This window comes from Lactuca saligna, chromosome 9, assembly GCF_052625555.1.
Source record: "Lactuca saligna cultivar CGN05327 chromosome 9, ASM5262555v1, whole genome shotgun sequence".
Taxonomy (NCBI): domain Eukaryota; kingdom Viridiplantae; phylum Streptophyta; class Magnoliopsida; order Asterales; family Asteraceae; genus Lactuca; species Lactuca saligna.
Genome location: NC_136425.1, coordinates 88,371,429 through 88,398,828, shown reverse-complemented (window position 1 = coordinate 88,398,828; position 27,400 = coordinate 88,371,429).

Here is a 27,400-nt window from a genome sequence, read left to right as displayed (position 1 = left end):
ATGTACATCAAGATAGTGACTTTACGTGCTAAATAAGCTTGGAAGGACTGGATCTATGAGTTAATGGACCAGATCTGACCTTATGAGCAAGTTTGAGTCATTGCATGGCATGGACTCGCCGAGTCCGAAGAACAAACTCGGCGAGTAGAAAGAATATTGCCCAGACCACACAGCGAGTGGTCTTGCCGAGTTGAGGGTTTGACTCAGTGAGTCGGGGAGAGTCAGAGTGGGTTGACAGGTGGACTGAATCAAGCTGGACTCGCCAAGTTGTTCTTGAGACTCGGCGAGTTGAGTCGTGGTGGCCCCACAACTCATGCCAGGTGGAACTCGTCGAGTTAGGAGAATACTCGACGTGTCAAGAGAGGATCCCAGGGAAATCAGTGTATGCGCTTTGACTCGCCGAGTCGTTATAGTGCACTCGTCGAGTCCGTCAAAGTTGACCGTTGACCATTGACCAGCATTGACCTATGATGACTTGTTAAGGGGTAGTCAACCTTAGTTGGGAAAGTGTTAATTAGAGATGTATTGTGTTATAGGAGGACTATAGCTCGGGAGATCGAGCACTAGTGATTTCAGGATTTACGAATTACTGAGACACACGAGGTGAGTCTTCTCACTATACTTTACCTTGAGTAGGTAAACAGAGTTATGTGACAGAGTATTTGTATGCTATGTATGTTATGTGTTGTACTGCATTACTTCTATGTGATTTATGTTGTGCATGTTTACAGAGTTAGAACCGTAAGGTTCACAGAGTTAGAACCTAAGGGTTCACAGAGTTGGGTGCACGGACCCATAGAGTTATAGCCTCGAGTGGCTAATATGTGTTATATGTGGTATTTTGGGGAACTCACTAAGCTTTGTGCTTACAGTGTTTGATGTTATTTGTTTCAGGTACTAGTGACGATCGCGGGAAGTCGCCGGCTTGATCAGTACACACGCATGGGAATTATGATTTTGAGATCTTAGGATTTTGTATTACTTGGATTGAATGATTAAATATGGTTGTTTTCTGAATAGTAAATGAATTATGTTTTATAAAAATTTGAAAAAATTTGTTTCGAAATTTACGGTGTTACAATTTGGTATCAGAGCCTTGGTTTGAGGGATTCGGGTACACCTTCGAGAGTATTTGAACTCAAACTGAGGATTTGGAAAATATTTTCAGAAGAGAACCAAACTTTTCTAAAAGTAAAAGATTTTTAGAAAAATTCAAAGAAGAAACGTGTGTACGATCAGTCAGCGCCCGAATGGTGATTTCCCAAAATACCCTTATATTATATGTTTATGAAAATTAATATGATGTATTCTCTTGCTAGAGTAGGCTAGGTATTCTTATTAGGACTAGAGTGCCCTGATTTGTGATGCCTTAGCCTAGGGAGATGTGAACTGCTATGAGATGCTTGAGAGTGAATAGGTAGCAGCAAGGAGCTTATGAGAGATCTGTTAGAGAGTGATAGAGTACTTGGAAATTAGGATCTGAAGAGGAGGATTTGGGGTGTGTACTGAAATGGTGTGGACAGTAGTATTGGGCCCGTACTACTGAAAGCACTGGGGCGGTGTAAGGTCCAAGTAAGAATCTTCGGAATGCCAAGGATCAAGGAGGGATGAGTTGGCGAGTGTGAGTATGCTCGAGCGGATTCTAATTTATCATATGTTGTATTTCAGAGGTTGATCATTGTGAGGACACAGCATATACCGAAGGGTGTCGGGGCTGGTGATGAGGAGATCCGACAGATCATTCATGAGGAGGTGGCTACGGTCATCAGGGCAGAGATACCAGAGATGTTCGGGTCTATTAAGACCGCACTGATTGAGACTTTCGACGAGCGTTATGCTGCTCTTTCTGAGGCTGCTGTTGCGGTGGCCACCGCAGTTGTTGCTGCTGCTAGGCCGCAGGGTGGTGATGCGTTGCTGTTCCGGGAGTTCAACAACACGAAACCACCGGAGTTTGATGGGACCCAGGACCCAGTGGCGGCTATGAGATGGATTTCTGACATAGAGGGGTGTTTCTTCACTTACTCATCTCCTGAGCATTTGAGAGTACGGTTCGCGCTGAACCAGCTTCGCTTGGGAGCGAAGGACTGGTGGAAGTTTGTCACATCACACTTTTCGCCTACTGAGCTTGCGGCAGTGACCTGGGAGAGGTTTACTACCATGTTCCGAGATGAGTACGTTCCCCAGGTGGAGAGGGAGCGTTTGGCCCAAGAGTTTCTGACCCTCAAGTAGGGCACTGAGTCTGTTACGATGATTACCAGGATGTTTCACGAGAGGGCGATGTTCTGCCCTGAGCACGTGTCCACCGAGCAGGCACGTATGAGCCGGTATTTGAGTATCTTGAGGCGAGACATTCGGGAGTTCATGGAGAACTCCTCATACCGGACATTTGCTGAGCTTCAAGCAAATACCTGGAAGAGGGAGATCGAGTTGGAGACTCAGGCTAGGGAGGAGGCTGAGTCTCAGGGCAGGGATCGGCGACCGGCACAATTCCAGCCGGCAGCCAAGCGAGCCAATCTTGTTGATCCCAAATCAGGGAGCCAGAAGGGCCGCACTTGTGAAAAGTGCGGCAAGGGTCATGATGGAGCGTGTAGAGCTGGATCTTGCTACAAATGTGGCAAGGAGGGGCATATGGCCAAGGGCTGCCCCAAGGGGTTTGCAGTATGTTTTCACTGCAACCAGACAGGACACCGGAAGGCGGAGTGTCCGCAGTTGCGGGGATCAGCTCAGCGAGCACTTCCGGGATCTTCCCTTGCCGCTATCAGAGCTACCGGGAGTCGGCCAGTGAAGGCCGAGGCACCAAGGGCACGTGGGAGAGCGTTTCAGTTGACCGCGGAGGAGGTCCGCGCAACGCCCGATGTCATGGCTGGTATGTATTCTTTCGTGTATTTATTGTAATGTTGAAATATTATGCTTATATTATGTTATGCGTAGGTACTTTTCTTATGAATTCTGTACCTGCCTTGGTATTATTTGACTCGGGTGCGAGTCGGTCTTTTTTATCTTTGGCTTTTAGTCAGCACATCAGTGTTAGTCGCGAGGCGCTGAGTCGGCCTCTGAGAGTTTCCATAGCTGACGAGAAGGCGATATATGCCACGGAGCTGATCCGTGGGTGCGTACTCGAGATTTTCGGCGTTGAGTTCCCGATTGATTTGGTTCCTATTGCCATGGGGGATGTTTGTGTTATTGTGGGCATGGACTGGTTGAGCAGGTTCGGTGCGGTTATCGACTGCGAGCGACAGCTAGTGACCATACGAGACCCTAGTGGGGGAGTTCTTACAGTATACGGCGAGGGTACCCGTTCTGGATCAGCGTTTTGTTCGGCCGCTAGGGTGAGACAGTGTCTACAGTAGGGCTGTAAGGGTTTTGTGGCGTACGTGTCGGATACGCGGGTTGATTCCAGGAGGCCTAGGTCAGTGGAGGAAGTTCCTATAGTGCGAGAGTTCCCGGATGTCTTTCCGGAGGAGTTGTCGGGTGTGCCTCCCGTGAGGCAAGTAGAGTTCGGTATTGATTTGGTCCCGGGGGCCGCACCTATCGCTAAGGTGCCTTATCATCTTGCACCTCCAGAGATGCAAGAGTTATCCTCGCAGCTTCAGGAGCTGCTGGGGAAAGGTTTTATTCGGCCGAGCAGCTCACCGTGGGGAGCGCCTATTCTGTTTGTAAAGAAGAAGGATGGTTCACACCGAATGTGCATTGATTACCGGGAGTTGAACAAGTTGACGGTCAAGAACCATTACCCATTGCCGAGGATTGACGATTTGTTCGACCAGTTGCAGGGAGCATCTTGGTTCTCCAAGATCGATTTGAGGTCTAGATACCATCAGGTGAGGGTGCGAGATGAGGACGTCCACAAGACAACGTTTAGGACGCGTTATGGGCATTATGAGTTTGTGGTGATGCCTTTCGGACTCACCAATGCTCCGGTAGTGTTCATGGATCTCATGAACCGGGTGTGCAGGACGATGTTGGATCGGTCGGTGATCGTATTTATTGATGACATTTTGGTATATTCGAGATCTAGGGAGCAGCATGAGGAGCATTTGAGGGAGATCCTCGGAGTTCTGAGATCGGAGAGGCTTTATGCCAAATTCTCCAAGTGTGATTTCTGGTTGCGAGAGGTCCATTTCCTAGGACATCTTGTTAACCAGGATGGGATATTAGTTGATCCGGCCAAAGTGGAGGCAGTGATGAGTTGGGAGGTGCCGAGGTCACCCTCCGAGATCAGGAGTTTTCTAGGGTTGGCCGGTTATTATCGGAGATTTATCAGGGATTTCTCTAAGATTGCAGTGCCACTCACTAGGTTGACCCGGAAGGGTGTTGCTTTTTCATGGGGCTCCGAGCAGCAGGCCTCCTTTGAGACGCTTCGCCAAAGGTTATGTGAGGCCCCGGTGTTAGCCCTCCCAGAGGGAATGGAGGACTTTGTTGTATACTGTGATGCATCGATTTTGGGGTTGGGAGTGGTGCTGATGCAGAGAGGGCATGTGATAGCGTATGCATCGAGGTAGTTGAAGCCTTATAAATCGAGGCATCCCACCCATGACCTAGAGTTGGGGGCAGTGGTGTTCGCCTTCAAGATTTGGCGCCATTATTTGTATGGGGTTCGGTGTACGATATACACGGACCATAAGAGTCTGAAGTATTTGATGGATCAGCCCAACCTAAATATGTGGCAGAGGAGGTGGTTGGATGTGGTTAAGGATTACGATTGTGAGATTCTGTACCATCTGGGCAAGGCTAATGTGGTAGCCGACGCCCTAAGTCGTTGGGCGGAGAGCACCCCATTGCGAGATGTATGTTTGCGATTGACCGTGATGACTCTGGTGTTGGACACCATTCGAGGAGCACAAGCTGAGGTAGTGAGGTCGGAAAACCAGAAGAAAGAGCGAGTTGTTGCCTTGGTATCAGAGTTCGTTACCGATGGTCGGGGGCTTATGACTTTTCAGGGGCGTATTTGGGTACCGTTCGTGGGAGGTACGCATGCCATTTTGATGGAAGAGTCTCATCGGTCGAAATTCTCGATCCATCCTGGGGCCACTAAGATGTATTTGGATTTGAGGAGGGAGTATTGGTGGCCCTGTATGAAGAGAGATGTTGCATGGTTCGTTGAGAGGTTCTTAACCTGCCGTAAGGTTAAGGCCGAACATCAGAGACCGCATGGTAAGTTGCATCCATTGGAGGTTCCCGAATGGAAGTGGGAACAGATCACCATGGATTTCATCACCAAATTGCCAAGGACTGCTCGGGGAGTTGATGCAATTTGGGTGATTGTGGACAGGTTGACGAAGAGCGCTCACTTCCTTGCCATCAGCGAGAGTTCTTCCACAGAGAAGTTAGCAGAGATATATGTGAGGGAAGTGGTATCTCGGCATGGGGTGCCGATCTCGATTGTCTCCGAACGGGATGTGCGTTTCACTTCCAGATTCTGAAAGAAGTTTCATGAGGAGTTGGGTACTAGGATGCATTTTAGTACCGCATATCACCCCCAGACAGACGGATAGAGTGGCGGACGATTCAGACACTCGAGGACATGCTTCGAGGATGTGTATTGGATTTCGGGGGAAGTTGGGATATGTATTTGCCTTTGGCCGAGTTTTCTTACAACAACAACCATCATTCGAGCATCGGTATGCCGCCCTTTGAGCTGTTGTACGGGAGAGGGTGTCAGACCCCCATTTGCTGGGGAGAAGTCAGGCAGCGCGTTATGGGCAACACTGAGATAGTGCTTCAGACGGCAGAGCAGATCCAGCAGGTCAGACAGAGGTTACTGACTGCCCAGAGTCGACAGAAGAGTTATGCGGACCAACGTCGGTCCGAACTTGAGTTCCAGGTTGGTGATTTTGTGCTCCTGAAGGTCTCTCCTTGGAAGGGAGTGATCCGATTCAGGAAGAAGGGCAAATTGGGGCCCCGATATATCGGACCATTTCGGGTAGTCGCAAGGGTACGCAGGGTAGCCTATCGTTTGGATTTGCCAGCGGAGTTGGGGCAGATTCATGACACGTTCCATGTGTCGCAATTGCGGAAGTGTATAGCCGATGAGTCGGCAGTGGTTCCATTAGAGGATATTCAAGTGGATGCGAGCCTGAATTATGCTGAGAGACCAGTGGCCATCAGAGATCGGAAAATCAAAGTTCTGAGAAACAAGGAGGTACCGTTGGTTTTGGTTCAGTGGCAGCATCGGAAGGGGTCCGAGATGATGTGGGAACCGGAGCGTGAGATGCGAGAGCAGCATCCGAAGTTATTTGCAGAGTAAGACTTTGAGGGCGAAGTCTAGTTCTAGTAGGGGAGAATTGTAACAACCCGAAATTTCCAGGTATTTATTATTGGTTTATTTTTGGAAGTTTTGAGTGGACTTGGCGAGTTGGAGCTCAAACTCGCCGAGTAGGATCGCGGTATTGGGCACGGGTTCGCGTCCGGACTCGGGGAGTCCATTCTGTGTGATGAAACCCTAATCCCCGGGGTTTGAGACCTATTTAAAGGGCCTTATGGCCGTCATTTGTGCTCACCAATCCATAGAGAGAAACCCTAGAGTGCTTGAACGTTTTGAGAGAGAAAGGAAGCATTTCTTGACCTTTGTGTGTTATTTAGTAAAGAAGAAGGAGGTTCTAGCCAAGAGGAAGCAAAGGAGGTTGCTATACTGTGGATTTGAAGCTTAGACCATCGAACTAGAGGTATGATTTCGACTCATCTTCTGTTTTGTGAAGTATAATTACATTTAGGGTTTCTTATGGCCTTTATTGGGTTGACTTGATGCCAAATAGTTCCTTTCTAATGTTGAGGCTTTGGATCTGGATCCATAGAGGTCCAGAGAGCCTCACTCATCAAGCTTTATGAAGAGCAATGGAGATTTTGACCTTGAGTTGTAGTATTTGGGACAAAATCATCATATATGGTCATATGGATGTTGTATGTACATCAAGATACTAACTTTACGTGCTAAATAAGCTTGGAAGGACTGGATCTATGAGTTAATGGACCGAATCTGACCTTACAAGCAAGTTTGAGTCATTGCATGGCATGGACTCGCCGAGTCCGAAGAACAGACTCGGCGAGTAGCATGAATATTGCCCAGACCACACAGCGAGTGGTCTTGCCGAGTTGAGGGTTTGACTCAGTGAGTTAGGGAGAGTCAGAGTGGGTTGACAGGTGGACTGAATCAAGCTGGACTCGCCGAGTTGTTCTTGAGACTCGACGAGTTGAGTCGTGGTGGACCCACAACTCATGCCAGGTGGAACTCGTCGAGTTAGTAGAATACTCGACGTGTCAAGAGAGGATCCCAGGGAAATCAGTGTATGCGCTTAGACTCACCGAGTCGTTATAGTGTACTCGCCGAGTCCGATCAAAGTTGACCGTTGACCATTGACCAGCGTTGACCTATGTTGACTTGTTAAGGGGTAGTCAACCTTAGTTGGGAAAGTGTTAATTAGAGATGTATTGTGTTATAGGAGGACTATAGCTCGGGAGATCGAGCACTAGTGATTTCAGGATTTACGAATTACTGAGACACACGAGGTGAGTCTTCTCACTATACTTTACCTTGAGTAGGTAACCAGAGTTATGTAACAGAGTATCTGTATGCTATGTATATTATGTGTTGTACTGCATTACTTCTATGTGATTTATGTTGTGCATGTTTACAGAGTTAGAACCATAAGGTTCACAAAGTTAGAACCTGAGGGTTCACAGAGTTGGGTGCACGGACCCATAGAGTTATAGCCTCGAGTGGCTAATATGTGTTATATTTGGTATTTTGGGGAACTCACTAAGCTTTGTGCTTACAGTGTTTGATGTTATTTGTTTCAGGTACTAGTGACGATCGCGGGAAGGCGCCGGCTTGATCAGTACACACGCATGGGAATTATGATTTTGAGATCTTGGGATTTTGTATTACTTGGATTGAATGATTAAATATGGTTGTTTGCTGAATACTAAATGAATTATGTTTTATAAAAATTTGAAAAAATTTGTTTTGAAATTTACGGTGTTACAATTATGTATCGGACTTCTCATTTATTGAAATTTGGATTTGTATTTTTTGTATCTGATTTCTTTATTGTTTTTGAAATTAGATTTGGGTTATTTCTCTATAATTTTCTCCATGTTTGAGATCAGCAATCAGATTTGTATCTGATTTCTCTACTGTTTCAGCAATCAGATTCGTGTGTGTTGTTTTAGAAATTAGATTTTAAGATTCTGGTGAGTTTAAATTTGTTGATGTTTGTGTTCAATATTTTTTGTATAACCATCCTTTCTAATCTTTTGTAGTATTGTATATGTGATGTGAAGCAAGTGCTATATTTTTTATTTTGTTCTCTTCATAATTCAGATTTGGGATTTGTTGTTTGATAAATCAGATTTGGATGAGTTTATTCGATATTTGTGTTTATTTAGGTTTGTTTCAAAAGTATGATTAATTTTTTATATATCTGATTTGTTAAAAGGGGATTATTGACGGTGCCGGTTACAGTTGCTTCCGTGAAAAGAAGTTTTTCAAAATTGAATCTCTTGAAATCGTATTAGCAATTTTAAGTATTGAAAGTGATTTTTTACAAAATATTGATTATTGTAAAATTAAAGATGTTTTCGCTTTAAAAAATGCACGAAAACATCGTGATAGGTGATTTTTTGTAGATTTTTGTTCGTATAATTTGTTTGACTATAAGATTTACTATATTTTGATAAACTTTTTTATATATAAGGGCACAAAATTATAATCTCGCCCCGGGTAGTAAAAACCAATGGACCGGCCCTGCATGTGACGATCAATTAAGGTTTCATTGGATTTCATGGGTCCCCATCAAGGCTAATTTCTTCATGTGGCGCATGTTACTAAACATAATTCTAGTTGCCTTGAACCTCATATTGAAAGGGATAAAATTGTCATCCTCTGCTTGCCCTTTCTGTTTGATTACAAATGAAGACTTATCATATTTTTTCAATTGTTTTTTCTCCCGAGAAGTCTGGAGATGGTTCTACAGTTGGTTGAGTTTTTTACCATCTCCACCTATGAATATGCCTAATATGTTAATGAAGTTATCATGTAATGGGCTCACAAGAATCATAAAAAGATGAAACGGGGGCTGATATATTCTACCATCTGGATAATTTGGAAGACACAGAATGCCCTCATCTTCAAGAAGAAAAGATACTTTCCTATAAGGATGACAGATGAAATTCAACTTATATTCTTTAATTGGTTCAAGCATCATGTGTAACACAGTAAATTTCCAAAACAATTTTTCGCATTTATAAAAAACATAATTCATTTGTAAATCATAAAAACATCATTGTTTGAAACTCAATTTATAACATATAACAATCCCAAGATCTCATAGCATAAAAATCCCGTGTGTGTACTGATCAAGCCGGCGCCTTCTCGCGATCCTCACTAGTACCTGAAACACATAACACAAAACACTGTAAGCACAAAGCTTAGTGAGTTCCCCAAAATACCACATATAACACATATTAGCCACTCGAGGCTATAACTCTGTTGGTCCGTGCACCCAAACTCTGTGAACCCTCAGGTTCTAACTCTGCAAGCATGCACAACATAAATCACATAGAAGAATGCAGTGCAACAACAATATATAAAACACTGTATCACATAACTCTATTTACCTACTCAAGGTAAAGTATAGTGAGAAGACTCACCTCGCGTATCTCAGTAAATATCTGTCTCGGAATAAATGTGATCTAGCCTCCGCCTAATCACACAAAGTAATACACTCATAAATACATCTGAACTCAACCCTAAAGGTCAACAAGGTCAACAGTTAACTTTGACCGGACTCGGCGAGTGCACTAGGGTGACTCGACGAGTCTATACGTGTCCACTGACTCCCTTGGATCCTCTTTTGACACGCCGAGTGCTTCTCTAACTCGACACGTTTCACCTGGTATAAATCGCGGGGCCACCACGACTCAACTCGCCAAGTCTCAAGAACAACTCGGTGAGTTCCGGCTTAACTCAGTTCCCCCTGACTCTCCCTGACTCACTGAGTCGACCCCTTAACTCGACAAGACCACTCGTTGAGTGGTTACGGGCAAACTTCACGCTACTCGCCGAGTCTATTCTTCAGACTCAGCGAGTCCATGCCATGCATAAGCTCAAACTCACTTCTGAGGTTAGATCTGTCCCATACAATCATAGATTTGGCCTCCCCAAGCATGATAATCACGTAAAGTCCAAACCTTGGTGCTCAAACAACAACTATTTACTCCTAAATGATGTTTTAGCCCCATATCTCATAACTCTAGGTCAAAAATCCCATGAATCCTCATAAAGCTTCTCTGGACCTCTATGGATCCCATCTCAAGCTTCATCATAAATAGGGATGAAATAGATATCAAATCTAACCAACAAAGGGGTCAAGAGACCCTAAACCCCCATGTTCATCATAACAACATTAAAGGAAACCAAAATATACCTCCAAACTGATGCTCTGAGCTCCAAAACCGAAGGATGTCCACCTCCCTTGCCTCCTCTTAGCTAGAATCTCCTTTTCCTTGCCAAACCAAGCTTCAAAAGTCAACAATGGCCTCTTATGTCTCCCAAAACGCTCAAAAGCTCTTTAGGGTTTCTCTTTGGGGTTGGTGGCCGCAAATGACGGCCATAAGCCCCTTTAAATAGGTCTCAAACCCTGGAAATTAGGGTTTCATTAAATAGAGTGGACTCGCCGAGTCCAGACACGAACCCGTGCACAAAACCGCGATCCTACTCGGCAAGTTTAGACTCCAACTCGCCGAGTCCCTCACAATCACCCAAAAATAAAAGAATAAAAATAATACCTGGGAATCCGGGGTGTTACATCATGCCAATCTTAGTAGTTAGAATTGGAATGTATTCATTGGCGAATGTACATATAACCAAGGTGGGTCACTTGACCCAACAATTTTTTTCATATATATATATATATATATATATATATAGAGAGAGAGAGAGAGAGAGAGAGAGAGTCAAGATCATATAAGAAAGAAATTTTTGGTAGGAAGGTAAGAATATATAGAGTCAAGATCAAATAAGAAGGAAATTTTTGGTAGGAAGGTAAGAAGTTTTTTTTTTCTACCTATTTTTTTCGCGAACAAACAAAATGAATCATTAGATGATTCATTTGCAAGATGATTCACAAAAAAAAAAAATCTCAAAAAAACATCTCGATGATTCATTTATACAATGATTTTGTTGTTATTCACTAAAATTATCATAAAAATAAATTTTTTCTTAATTTACTTAAAAATGAATCATAAAGATGTTTTTTTGGAAAATTTTTCTTGTGAATCATCTTACAAATGAATCATCTAGTGATTCATTTATTTTGTTAGTCAAAAAAATATGTAGAAAAAAAACTTCTTACCTTCCTACCAAAAAAAATTTCTTACCGGATATATATATATATATATATATATATATATATATATATATATATATATATATATATATATATATGTATATATATATAACAAGTTATGTATTGTTACATTTGTGACCTTTGTTAATGAATTAGTGAACTATCATAATATATTTTGCAAGAAAAAATCAAATGTAATTCATATTCTATATTTTAATAGGTCAAATTTTTTAAGGTATAATCCAATATGAATAGCTCACTACATAACAATTGATGATCAACCGCTCAATTGACAATCAACCGCTCAAGAGTGTCGGTTGTCATTTGTCACTTGCCACCGCTGATAGCTACCCCTCCGCTACATCGTCCAATAGTTCCCACTCCCCACTCATTCCTTATCAATATCTTTGTTGGATACAATTGTAATAACTTTAAAAAATTGTTTATACGACCCGATCCAAACCCATTACTAGTATTTATTGAATTTTTTTTTTAAATTTTTATCGATTTAATTTAAATAGTGAACGATGTGGATATATATTCTAGACTCGCCACTGAATGTATTGTGTTGTTCTCCTCTTAATGCTTTCAATGCTTGTATTAATATTTTTTAATTTGCTCTAGCACCTTGCTAGTTGCGTTGCTTTCTATTTAATAATATTAGCCGTTCTAAAAAAAATCTAAGTCCTCCCACTTCTTTGTGAAGTGTATTGGTCACAATGAACATTTAATGAATTACTTTCAAATTTAGAATTATTACAAAATAAAAAATGTGGTCCTCGTTCAACAAGGCTAAAAGATGGTATCAACTATTAAAGAAGGAAGAAATGTCAATTTTTGTGGAATTTGTAAGAAACATAGGCATAATCGAAAACGATGTTCGTCTAAACCAAGATAATTAAAAAGACATTCTCTTATTTTTTGTTGAGACTATTCTCTCTCTCTCTCTCTCCCTCCTTTTAACAATTAATGATTTGTTACAGTTTCAAGTTTAAATTAATTATGATGTTTTTCTTTTTGTAACAATAATGTAGTTTTGTAACAATAATGTAGTTTTTTTTTTTTTTTTTTTTTTTGGTAACAAACAATGTTGATGTTTTTTACCTTGAAAACAATGTATGTGTAATGTTAGAGTTTTTCCACCTAAAAATATATTGTATGTTTAAAGGACTAGAATTGATGGTCAATGGTTTGTATAAGAAAAACCAATATTTAAAGTAAAAATCAGAAATAAAAAATTAAAAAAAATTAATAAAAAACAATAAAAAAGGTAAGAACTAAAATAAAAAACTATTATCTTAAAAAAAAATACTAAAAAGGTGAAATAAAAAAAAGAGAGAAAAATCGTATTTAAAATAAAAAACAGTAAGCAAAACTAAAAAGTAAAGAAAAAAGAAAAAAAATACAAATTTGGTAAATGTTTTCTTAAAGTTACTTAGAATGGTAATTTTTTCTATCATCCTATTTTGGTCAAAGTTCATATTGATGTTGTAGAGGTGTTTCCTCCTCCGAAGGTTTAAGTTAAAAAAAAAAAAAAAAAAAAAAAAAAAAAAAAAAAAAAAAAAAAAGAATCTAACCATTTTTGCTAATTACTTATCAAAAAATAACTAAAAAATAATACTCAACCAAAAATAGTCCTTAAAACTGTAGTCAGCTTTTGGTTGACTACGATCAACGTTGTTGACTGTTATTTTTTGCCCTAAACTACTGTTTCGTGCTAATGAGTTACTGTTTTGCGGGCCCGTTTACTTTTTCGTGGCTCATTAGCCCAAACTATAAAATGAAAAAAAAAAAAATTCATATTAGATCATTTTTCTTATTGTTTTTTTTGGTTTGGATACTTTTTTCTTTCAACGGAGCACCCGGAGAACAACAAACTTTGTCTACTTTTCATCAAAATTTTATTAGTGTTTCTGATTAGGAGTAGGTTTTGTATATGTGGTTAAATTTTTATTGAAAAAAATCGAAAAAAATAAATATAAAATCGTAGGTTTCATACAAAACCTATGGTGTATAAGTGCCCAATGCACAGATTTGTACAGTGTCGACTTGTACACCTACGGTTTCGTATAAAAAAAATTAAAAAAAAAAAAAAACTGTATTTTTCCTCCAAAACCGTAGATTACGGTTTGGGATACCGCAACTTAACCGAGAGGAAACCGTAGGTTTCCCAAAATCTATGTTTTGTAGCTTTCAAATGAAATTGTTTTTTATACAAAACACGAAACAATAGATAATATGGCGAAACAGTAGACGATTTTAGAAACCTTCGGTTTCGTGGGCTATATTTGGACATTACTAATTTTTGGCTAAAAATTGATAATCATTTCTTTAATTTGGCTAGATTAGCAATTACCCCTAAAAAAATATAGTTTAAGAATAAATTTTAGAGGACATGTGCTAGCTTTCCAAAAAAAAAAAAAAAAAAAAAAACTTTTAAATTTAATTTAAGAAAAAAAGATGTCAAAACAAAAACAAACTCTTTTTTTATTGTCATCCTAAGTTTTTTGGTTTTGGTTTGTGGCATGCTTCGCGGTTTAAAAAAAAAGTGTCATCCTAAATATTTACTATTATATTAAAAAATTAAATAAAAAGTATATGTGTTATAAAATATGATCAAATAATAATATAAATTATAAAGTAAAGAAAGAAATAAGAGTAGAGAGAACTTTTATTCCAATACTTGTGATGAAATCATCAAGTGCCTAATACATATGGCTCACTATTTATACTATCCAAATAAGATAAAAGATGAGCTATAATATGAATGCACATTATGATGGTGTATTATTACATTCATAAAACACATTAAAATGGTTGTTACTAATGCTAAATAATGATGGAGAGTTATGGGAGAAATGGAGAATCCAATGGTCATTCACAAACTAATATTTCATAACACTCCCCCTTGAATGACGATTGTATCATGCCTCGTTAAAACCTTAATAGGTAAAACCTCATGGGAAAAACCATTTATTAAGGAAAAAGTGTATATGATTAATAATAGATATTTGGAACAATTGCCTCGTTAAAAACCTTGCTAAGAAAACCCAGTGGGAAAAACATAGCTAAGGAAAAGAGTACAATGTGTTTCCAACTCCCCCTGATCATCACATCACTTGATTTCCTTAAAGCGTCGCATTCCAATATTTCGTACCATGTTTTCAAATTTGGATGTAGGGAGCGCTTTAGTGAACAAATCTGCCAAGTTGTTACTTGATTGAATTTTCTGGATGTTGATGCCACGCTCTTTTTGAAGATCATGAGTAAAAAAAACTTTGGTGATATATGTTTGGTTTTATCTCCTTTGATAAACCCTTCATTGAATTGGGCTATACAAGCCGCATTATCTTCATATAGTATGGTTGGAACGTCCCTGTTAGAAGTTAGACCACAACTCTCACGAATGTGATTAGTTAAATTTCTTAACCAAATACATTCACGGCTTGCCTCGTGAATTGCTATAATATCTGCATGGTTAGAAGAAGAAGCAACTAAAGTTTGTTTAATAGAACGCCAAGAAATTGCGATACCTCCACAAGTGAATAGATAACCTATTTGGGATCGAGCTTTGTGTGGATCAGACAAATATCCAGCATCTGCATAACCAATTAACTCCGCATTTGATGAATTTGAATAATATAAGCCCATATCCATTGTACCTCGAAGATATCGAAGAATGTGTTTGAATCCATTCCAATATCTTCTTGTTGTGCAAGAACTATATCTTGCTAATAAGTTTACAGCAAAAGATATACCAGGTCTCGTATTATTAGCAAGATACATTAGTGCACCAATAGCACTAAGATATGGTACTTCGGGACCAAGAAGTTTTTCATGTTTTTCACAAGGCCGAAACTGGTTCGTTTTGGCATCTAAATGCCTTACTACCATCGGGGTACTCAATTGATGTGAGTTATCCATATAAAACATTTTAAGCACTTTTTCTAGATAACTAGATTGATGTACTAAAACTCCATTTTTGGTGTGCTCAATTTGAAGACCCAAACAAAATTTCATTTTACCAAGATCTTTCATTTCAAAATTTTCTTTCAAACAAGAAGTGTCATTTTCCAATTCTCCAGGAGTTCCAATTATGTTCAAATCATCTACGTAAACAACAATTATCACAAATTCTGATCCGGATCTTTTTATGAATACACATGGGCTTAATGGATCATTTTTATAGCCCTCTTTTAAAAGAAATGTACTTAAACAATTGAACCACATCCGGCTAGATTGTTTCAATCCATACAAAGATTTATTTAATTTTACCGAATATACTTCACGAGAATTAGGAGTTTGTGCTTCTGGCACCTTAAACCCTTCTGGGATTTTCATATAAATATCATTCTCAAGTGAACCATATAAATAGGCGGTAACTACATCCATCAGACGCATCTCCAATTTTTAATGTGTTGCCAGACTTATTAGATAACGGAATGTAATTGCATCAACCATAGGAGAGTATGTTTCTTCATAAACAATTTCGGGTCTTTGGGTAAAACCTTGTGCAACAAGTATTGCTTTATATCTCACAACTTCATTTTTCTCGTTTCTTTTGCGCACAAATACCCATCCGCGTCCCACTGTTCTTACTCTGTTTGGTGTACGGACTACAGGTCCAAAAACTTTTCGTTGAGTAATAGAATTAAGCTCTTTATTTATATCATCTTTCCATTTTGGCCAATATTTTCTATTCATACATTACTCAATAGATTTAGGTTCAAAATCCTCATTTTCTTTATAATCGTGCACGGAACATGATATGAAAAATTATCGTCGACGTCTATCTTATTTCGGTTCCATCTTATTCCTGTCATGACATAATTTATTGAGATCTCTTCATTTTCATAATTTTCAGGTACCTCAATTTCTTTTGTTATGTCATTGGGCTCTTCTGGAGCTTCATTAATCTTTTCAAAAGATTCTGTTTTCTCTTTTGGACCATCAATTATATTTGCTCCCTTTCGTTTTCGAGGATTTTTATCTTTGGAACCGGTTGGTCTTCCACGCTTCAGGCGTGCCTTTGATTCATTTGTAGTTGTATTTTTTCCTTCTGGGATATCAATTCTAACTGGAGCATTTACAGCTGGTAAATGAGACTTTGTTACTCTCTTAGGGTCAGTAAATGTATCTGGCAATTGATTTGCTATATTTTGTAAATGAATTATCTTTTTCACTTCAAGTTCACATTGACTTGAACGAGGATCTAAAACTGAAAGTGACAATCCTTTCAAGAGATTTTATTTTCCAGCTTCTTTATTTCTCCCCCTAATGTTGGAAAATATGATTCATCAAAATAATAATCATCAAATATAGCTGTAAATAAATCTCTAATTGATGATTTTAAATATTTTACTATAGATGGAGATTCATATCCAACATAAATTCTCATTCTTCTCGAGGACCCATTTTTATGAAGTGAGGTGGAGAAATGGGTACATAAATTATACATCCAAACATCCTTGGATGGTAAATAATTGGTTACTGACCGCAAACCAGTTGAATAGGGGATAACTCATGATAAAAAGTTGTAATTATGCATATAAATGATGTTGCATGTAAAATTGCATGCCCCATGTCAATATAGGAAGTTTAGAATGCTTTAGTAATGGTCTTGCAATTAATCAAAGGTGTTTGATTAACGACTCAGCTAAACCATTTTGTGTATGAACATATGCAACATGATGTTCAATAGTTTTCCTAAACAACATGGAATAATCATTAAAAGCATATGATGTAAATTCTCCAATATTATCAAGTCAAATTTTCATAATTGGGTAATTGGGAAATTGTGCCCTTAGGCAAATTATTTATGCAAGTAATCTTGCAAAAACCAAATTATGACTAGACAACGAGCACACATGTGACCATCTAGTTGACGCGTCAATTAAAACCTAAAATATCTAAATGGTCCACATGGTGTTGGATGAATTAGTCCATATATATTCTCTTGAATTCTTTATACGAAACTAAGACTTTCATACCCAATTTTGTTAAATGATGGACTAGAAATTAATTTTCCTTGAGAGCATGCTACACAATTCATTATCTTGAAAAATCTTCTGGTTTTTCAAGGAATGACCACTTGAATTTTCATTTATTCTACATACCATAATTGATCCGGGATGGCCCAACCGGTCATGCCAAACTAGTAAGGTAATATCATACCTTTTTTATTTTCAATAACATGAATCATTGTAATATTTTTAATAGCATGAATCATTGTAATATTTGTATAGTACAATCCGGAAGACAATACAAGTAATTTTTACAAAAAAACTTTTCTTATCCGATATCATTTTTGTAATGTTGAGATAATTTTTATTACCATCATTAGTTGTTTCAATAGGATATGCGTTAGACCGAATATCCTTAAAACTTAATAAATTTCTTGGTGATTTTAATAAAAATAATGCATCACCAATTGTAATTATTACCACTTGTGGTAATACTATATTCGCTCTTCCAGAGCCTTCATTCTTGGTGATTTAGATGAAAATAATGCATCACTAATTTGTAATTAGTGTCCCTTGTTGTAATATTATATTCGCTCTTCCGGAGCCTTCAATCATTTTTGCATTACCTGTTATTATATTTACATTTGCTTATCTAATTGATAAGTAAGCAAAACACTTTTCATTATTAAAAATGCTATGTGGTATTGCATTGTCTGCAAGAAACATATCTTCCTTATTTCTTTTGCGAATATCTATATTTCTTTTCAATAAATAAATAAAATACAAGAAATATTCGACTTAGAGAAATAAAGTCATATTTTATTAATTTGGGAAGATTGTGACGTCATCATTTCTCATGAAACGAATACGACATAAAAACATAATAAATGTCATGAAACAAAACTACACATTTATTCTGATCAATCACCATCCATATCACCACTTGTCCCTTCGGGGTAGACAAGAAAATCAACAACATCCAAATGTGTCATTTCTGGTTGATCTTCATGGATATCACTTTGAATAAAATTTGTTTCGATATTTTTCTTTATATTTTAGAGAATCTTGATAAGGATCAACAAAATGCTTTGGTAAGCAGCATGTACAAGACTAATGATTGGTCATTCCACATCAATGACAAACATTTTCAACCTTTTTTTTTGCCTTGACCACTTTTATTATTAGGATGTGGATTTTTGCTATTTTCCAACTTCTGGTGGTTACTTGTAATATTGTTATTTTTATGATGATTATGATAACCTCCACGACCTCGGTTAGACCCATGACTATTATGATTATATGATGTTGCATTCACTTCAGGGAATGCACTAGAACCGGTCACGATTAATTGGTGATTTTTCATCAATAACTCATTGTCTTGTTTAGACACAAGTAGACATGAGATTAATTCATATTTATTTTAAACTTTTCTCATGATATTGCTACTGCAGGAGCATGTTAGTACTATGAAAACTAGAGAAAGTTTTCTCTAGCATTGTTTTCCATAATGAAAATAGAAATCAAAATAAAGACTTGTATGTTAAGGAATTGTTAGTTAAGAAATTCCATAAAATAAGTTGTAAGTATTGTACATGAAAAATTATAAAAAATACATACCTGAAAACTACAAGAACAATAAGGAGTTAGAGCTCTATGGTAGAGTCGTGCTGATAACGTGTTATAAAATATGATCAAATAATAATATAAATTATAAAGTAAAGAAAGAAATAAGAGTAGAGAGAACTTTTATTCCAATACTTGTGATGAAATCATCAAGTGCCTAATACATATGGCTCACTATTTATACTATCCAAATAAGATAAAAGATGAGCTATAATATGAATGCACATTATGATGGTGTATTATTACATTCATAAAACACATTGAAATGGTTGTTACTAATGCTAAATAATGATGGAGAGTTATGGGAGAAATGGAGAATCCAATGGTCATTCACAAACTAATATTTCATAACAATATGTAGATTTTCAAAGTCAAAACTTAATTTTGTTGAATATTTGTGATACCATGAACTTAAATGTTCTTGTATTTTTATATTTTTCATTTATAAATCCTAACAACAATATTTACTAATCACATTTTTATTTGTATATTGTGATTAGATGATAATGGTATTCATGTTGTAATTAGTAAACGTATATCATCAAACATATATCGTCGTAGTTGTTGAGATTAATGTATCAATATCTTGATACTTAACTCTTAAGTATTGTATTCAAAGTTAAAACAATCAAACATTATACTCATATACATGCCCTAAATTAATCCTATCGGCGTGTATATATATATATATATATATATATATATATATATATATATATATATATATATATATATATATATATATATATATATATGAAAAAATGAATATGTAGCTGTCATGTATGTAATATTAGGTATACAACTATCAAAATTGACTTCATTTTGATTAAAACACACAATTATTTTTCATTGTTAGTTTCTTCTTATTTCTTTTAGAGCTCATATTATTTCTGATTTAATAATTTTTCCTCAACATTTATGTATTTCGGATGTGTTTTTTATATTAGACCTCTAGTACGCTTCATAACTTTCTTTGACACCTACAATATGTATACTTGTATGGTTCTTTTTTTATATGTTAATGGAATAAGTTTATTGGGTTTTTAATTAACAATTTCAATCTTTTACTATAGTTTTCTATATTAAATTTGAAAATGAAGACTTATAGATAGCTGATAAGGTATTCTTATACATGGTTTGTGGTGCAAAATTAAATATTTAAAACTCCATAAAAATATGTACAAATTCTATCATCCAGTCTTATAGAGGATACAAGAAAGTTGGTATAGAGATTTGATTGCATTTTCTGAAAACTATGGAGTTTTTGATGGTTCTATACCTAATATTAGATGCATAACAGTCACATATTCCCTAAGCTCATATATATATATATATATATATATATATATATATATATATATATATATATATATATATATATATATATATATATATATATATATATATATATATATATATATATATATATATATATAGGGTTAGGTTATTTTTTTAGGTAACTATTGTGTGCATGTAAGGAGAATTCTAGACCAACTGATGAAAATAATTAATGGCTATGATTTTGAGGGTTTATGATATTACAATGGAATATCATGTACCATAATATCAATCAAATTTAATTAAAATGATATTTTAGAAAATTAACTATATTTAAAAAGGAAAATATCCAAATTTGAAGGGACAATTCTAATTTTTGTAAAAAAAAAAAAGAATTCAATTTCAATTCTAATTTAATTTGTAATCATAACCGATTATAACTTATTTTATTTTGTCAGAATGTGATTCTGTTAGAATGACATTCTGTTAGAATAACAGTTTATGACATCCTTTAAGAATACATAAATAAAAAGAAAACATGAATAAGTACATTATGAAACAATATACAAAATTGATTCCTGAACTAATAATATATCAAATAATTGTATCTATGATTTTGTGATACAAAAAGAACATTCTTGAATAATGATAAAATTCTGAAAGAATAACAAGTGAAATTTTTAAAAAACAATAACATTCTTAAATTGTGAGTGTGATCAATCTTTAATTCATTCTTCACGTTATTCCTATATGGTCTTCATGTCATTCCTATCACAAATGCATAAAAAACATCAAAGTCCAACAAAAAACACTAAGTCATTCTGATAGAATAATATTAATAAGATCCGTTTTATACATTTTGAAGGAATACATTCTACTATAAGACATTATTGTTCTCCATATTTTCTTTCTTCTCCACAAGAAAGACAAACTCTTCAAAACCTAAAATGAAAAAAAAAAGTCATCAAAATCTAACAAAAACACTAATCCACTAAACGAGCCGACAAAATATATGACATTTTAATTGGCAAAAGAGATTCTAAATGAATCATTAAATCTAAAGTGCAATTACCATTTGATCCTGATAGAATATATATATATATATATATATATATATATATGTATATATATATATATATATATATATATATATATATATATATATATATATATATATATATATACACGACATTTTAAATTTTAGCAGAATACATACAACATAGTAAATTAGTAAGTTGTAAGTCTGACGGAATAATTAGGGCAATAAAATATGATCATAAAATAATTTATTTGCAGTGGTGGTTGGATCAGACAATTCATCAAACACTTGGCGTGCGAAACTAAAAATGAGAACATAACAAATGCATTAATCAAAATGAAATGAACTTTAAATTATTAAGTTATAATAATATTAATAGATATCAAAATCATTATAATTATTTACATATATGATAAGTACAAATAACTTTTAAACCTTTAACCTCACAAGGTTTAGAAAGTTTTTTAATAGTATTACAAAATACACATAATAGAATTTGAAACAATCTTTAATGAGAATAAAACAAACAAATTTGACAAATTGTCCAATATAGTTTAATGTATACCCAAATTTACAACTTTTTTTTATCAGCTGTTAATATATTAGATACTTTAACTTTAAATTTGAAAACACATGGATATAATTATATACCATGATCATAATTAATTTGTATATGTTATAAGATATATTTTAGACCTCTAGTCAGCGTAAATCCTAGATGTAAAAAGACTAATAAGTCTATAAGTGAAACTCTCTTAATATAGAAAGTAATTTTGATATGTCAAAAATAACAACTAGAAAAACTATAAAATGGAATGAATTGAATTGAATGGAAATTAGATTTTAGAGGGATCAATACTCCTTCAACAAATATTAAATAATAAAATAAGACATATAATTCAAACATCTGATGAAATAGTTAATATAGAATTTGAAAACCCATAAATAGAAGAAAATTCTTTAATTAGAAGAAGTAGATCTCAAAGAACATCTTATTCTTATATTTCTCCAATAGATTACAAATTTAAGGTGACATGAAAGGCATCAACTTCTTAAATCAGAGAAAAAATATATGAAAATCTAAACACTTAAATATTAAGAACAATATAGTACAAGGTATATAGCAAAATGAGGATCCTACTCATTTAGAAATGAATTTTAATATTTAATTAATAGCACAGAAAAAGTAGATTTGAAGTCTGGATCCCTATTAAGAACAAAAGTAACAAATGAATTCAATCAAAAAGAATGGGAACGATTTAAAAAGTGGTTATTTAAAACATTTTCAAAAGAAGAATTAAAAACAAAACAATAAACATTTTATAATTATCTATCTTAAAGTAGTAAAATAATATATTTTGTTTCATGGTTTGTTAATATATATGTCATGAACCACATAAATACAATTGAAAAAAAAATATACATTAATTAATGGCCAAACTTCAAAAGGTATATCTCCACCGCAACAACTTTCCAAATAACTAAAAGTGATATAACTTTAAAATTTATAGCAAAAAATTGAAAATAATATATCTACAACTAAATAAATATATATACTTGTACAACAAACATGATTATAAAAATCTTATTTTATTATATTTGGAGAATAGACTTCAAATTTAAATGAAAAGACTGATCATATGAAAAGAAATATTATAAAATTCTTTAGATTTTGAAGAAAAAGTTATTAACAAAGATCAAACAATATCAGACGACTCAACTACCTCGTAATATTGTGGATTATAATTTAAAAGATCATCACTACAAATAAAATAACATTTAGTGGCACAAAAAAGTATCACTAAAAACCGAAAAAGTGCCACTAAAGGCGCCTTGGGGAATCAGCGGCACAAGAAAAAAAGTGTCACTAAAAGCGCTGCCACTAAAGGCCTACAGTTGCACTTTTTGGTTGTGTCGCTGCAGCCATATTGGGTTTTAGTGACACTTTTCTACTGTCACTATAACACTTGTAGTTTTTAGTGGCACTATTTTTATGTCACTATTTAACTACTAGAATAAATATTATTTTTGATGTTTCTAGTGACACTTTTTTTAACAAATATATATATATATATATATATATATATATATATATATATATATATATATATATATATATATCAAATAACAAGGTAGTATGAAAAAATAAATTCTACAACTTCTGATCATTTTATAGACCGTTTTAAGTTATGTAATTCTATATAAACCATATGTTGATTTGTATATAAAAAAAAGAAAAAACATCATAAATGGTCCCTGTAATTTTCCAAAATCTGAAGTTTAGTCCCCATGGTTTAAAAACCTCATAGATGGTCCCTGTGTTTTTAAAACTTTTGACGATTGGTCCTTATTGCTAACTCTGTTAAGTTTTGTCTGTTAACTCAAGGGTATTTTCGTCATTTCACTACCACAGGGACCATTTATGATGATTTCTCTTATTTCATAAAAAAAGAAATAATATACAAAAGTGTCATCTCTCTCTCTCTCTCTCTCTCTCTCCAGTTTTCTTCTTCATTTAGCACCACACAAACACCCCCGATCCTTGCTGTTGATATCCCCATTTCTTCTTCATTAGACTGCCAAGACTCACCCACCGGAGGTGGGTGGTCCTTCGATCGCCTGAAAACGCGAACATGAGAGAGAGGAGGTTGGGGGCTTGGGGCAAATTGAGGAACACAATCCAGTCTCAACGTTTTCGATGAAATTGAGAAGAACAACAATTGGATGCAGATTGAATCATATTTCAATTAGGAATACACTAAAGAACTCGGTCTACAAAAATCCTTTCGTCTTCTTCAAATGGGATTTACAAACATAGAGCTTCAAACATGCAAAATCAAATCCGTTCTCTCCATCGAGCAACCCCCAGAACCAGTCGATTATCTCTTGACCTCTGCCTCGCTCTCTCTCTTCCTCCTGTAGCTTGAGTGATATGCCTCTCACTGGACCCTTCTGTATACGCTTCATTAGATGAGTTGAGAATCCAACGATCTTGTTGCGGAGGCGCTTTGACGGATGATGCAAACTTCTTCCTAGATCTTCTTGTTATTGTGTGGAAATCCAAGGTCATTTTGGAGTAGTACCGCTAAATTACAAGGCGAGAGGATTTCTCGGTGGAGAGGAGGCAGCGTCTGCTGCTTTTTAACATTAATCTCAATCGGTTTTCTAAACCTATCACCACAGATTTTTAACATTAATCTATCACCATAGATTAATGGGTTTGTAAATGGGAATTAGGGTTTTTTAAACCTATCACCATAGATTTTTAACATTAATCTCAATCGGTTTTCCAAGCAAAATACACCCGATTATGAACTGTGCGACGAGAGAGAGGGAGAGAGAGAGAGAGAGAGAGAGGGGGAGGGAGAGGGAGAGAGAGAAAGGGGGAGAGACCTTTTTTATTTCATTTTTTTTAAACAAGTGAAAACATCATAAATAGTCCCTATGGCAGTGAAATGACAAAAATACCCTTTAGTTAACGGATAAACTTAACAGAGTTAACAATAAGGACCAATCGTCAAAAGTTTTAAACACACAGGGACCATCTATGAGGTTTTTAAACCACAGGGACTAAACTTCAGATTTTGGAAAATCACAGTGACCATTTACGATGTTTTTTCATAAAAAAGTAAGAAATAATATGAAAAAATACTACAACTTTTAACAACATAAAAACATTACAACATTTAGTATAACATTTACATCAGAACAAAACTTATTAAACATTTATGAATCATTCCAAATGAATATTTACAAATCAACATATATTTGATATATATATATATATATATATATATATATATATATATATATATATATATATATATATATATATATATATATATAAACATTGTTATAAAACAAAATCACGTTGAAATAACTATTGATGCGACAAAACTCATTGTTTCAACACTTTTCATATTCGAATCACAAATATTTTCAAACATATTTTGATTAAAACTTATTTATATAGTACAAATATAGCTATAGTATCTAAATAAGTAGAAAAAAAAGGATTGAACATTGATAATCATAACTTTAAAAAAATAATAATAACTCTTGAATGTAGTGAACAGTAAAAAGGCATGAATAATTACATTGAATTTAAAATTAAAACTACATTTAAAGTAAAAAAAAACTTTTAAGTTGTAATAGGAGCTTCAAACTCTTGATTTGTATGCAGGAATATAATATAAATATTGATAATTATATGTTATAATAATAATACTATTGGAATTTATCATTAAAATAATGATTTTTACATTAAGTTGTAACTAATTTTATAATTATTTTAAGTTTATGCTAAGATAGATATAACAAGCTATGTTTGAATTTAATTAAATAATGTTATTAATTTAATAATAATTATAGTAATTTTAAATGATTTCAAAATAATTTATTTAAGTATTATTATTATTATTATTATTATTATTATTATTATTGTAATTGTTATTTCTAATAACAATCATTTTTAATTTAAAATAATCTACTTTGTAGTTTTATGTTATTTTAAAATATTATTATTTTTACTTAATTAAAAGCTACTTGTTTGAAAAAATTTCATTATTATATTTTAAAAGAATTATCGTACTTCAGTGTTGTACTTTTACATTTGTCCTTAAAGCTTTGATATATTGGAAGAGAATGAAGGGTCTAAGTATGTGACATCCCCAAATTGATGGTGATTTTAAAAATTTTATTTATGCTTATTTGAAAATTAGAATATCCATTTTAAAGAAAAATATTGCAGAATTTGTTCCCAGAAAACATGATAAATATATTATTAAAGCATTTCCGAAGAAATGTATTTTTGTTTATATTAAAACATTGTGATATTATCGTCAATACAGAAATATAAGCATAAACAGACCTTGCATTCATTTACACTAATAATTTACATCTCCTTTAATCTCTTAGTGTAATGTATCTTCGTATCGACACATGTGATACAAATACATTGAGTGGGTCAGGTTAGGAAATCTGGTGTGTATATAGGGTTTTCAACCCACAATAATATATTTAATTTGTTTCTTCACATACTTCATATCAAACAATTAACCCGATTACCCATTTTATTATCTTTATTTGTTCACCCCTAAAGATTTACCCATAAGGGTCATCTCGTACATCGTATTTATCTCTCATCACATTTCCTAAGGATCATCGCTTACATTGTATAAACAATATTGATTCGGTGATTACTCCCCCAATACGTGTCCAGTAAGGGTTAGAGTATCATTGCATGAATACATAGTTACTACATCGCCTGAACTCGTAATTCATCACCTACATGTTATGAGCCTGCCGGTGTCCACATGACTTGTTTAGATTAGTCAGCGGTCGACATCTATACTCTGGTAGATGACTACATCGCAACATTGCAGGTCAAGGTTATGGCATCTCATAATCATCTTTTATCTTACATGACCTATTCATCATCACCTATTTATCATCACCTATCTCTCATTACTCATCTATCCATCTTTACCCAATATATTTATTGGTATAAAATACATATACAGTTTAAATCACGTAAAACATGTATAAATTGTTCATCTAGCATAAATATCATGAGCACAGATAATACGCACATATAACATGTATCAATATTAAATAATTCATATATATATATATATATATATATATATATATATATATATATATATATATATATATATATATATATATATATATATATATATATATATATATATATGGATTAAAGTAACTATGCACTCACTGGTTAAAGTGATGATGCGAAATTTGGGAAGCGCTTTGCTTCTAACAATTTTCTTTTCCTTCAAAGAAACCTAGTATCATTATTACTAGATTTTAGTCTAATATTTATTGCAACTAATTATTAGTCTAGATTTATCATTAACTCAAAGTCTAATATCATGATCTTCAAGTAAGGAACAACCAGGTAGCATCATATCGGAGGTAGGGTCCGTTTGGTATACAAAGTATACTGTTTGGAAATCCCACTTTAAACACCTCACTAAATCACAGCCTGGACATCATCCCTGTAAGTAGATCAATCAGTATAACGACTTGGAATCACTGAAAAATCTTGTTTATAGGTTCTTAATAATGATAATGAACTAAAACATAAGTTATACTTAAAGTATGATAAGAATAATTCACTTACTGGG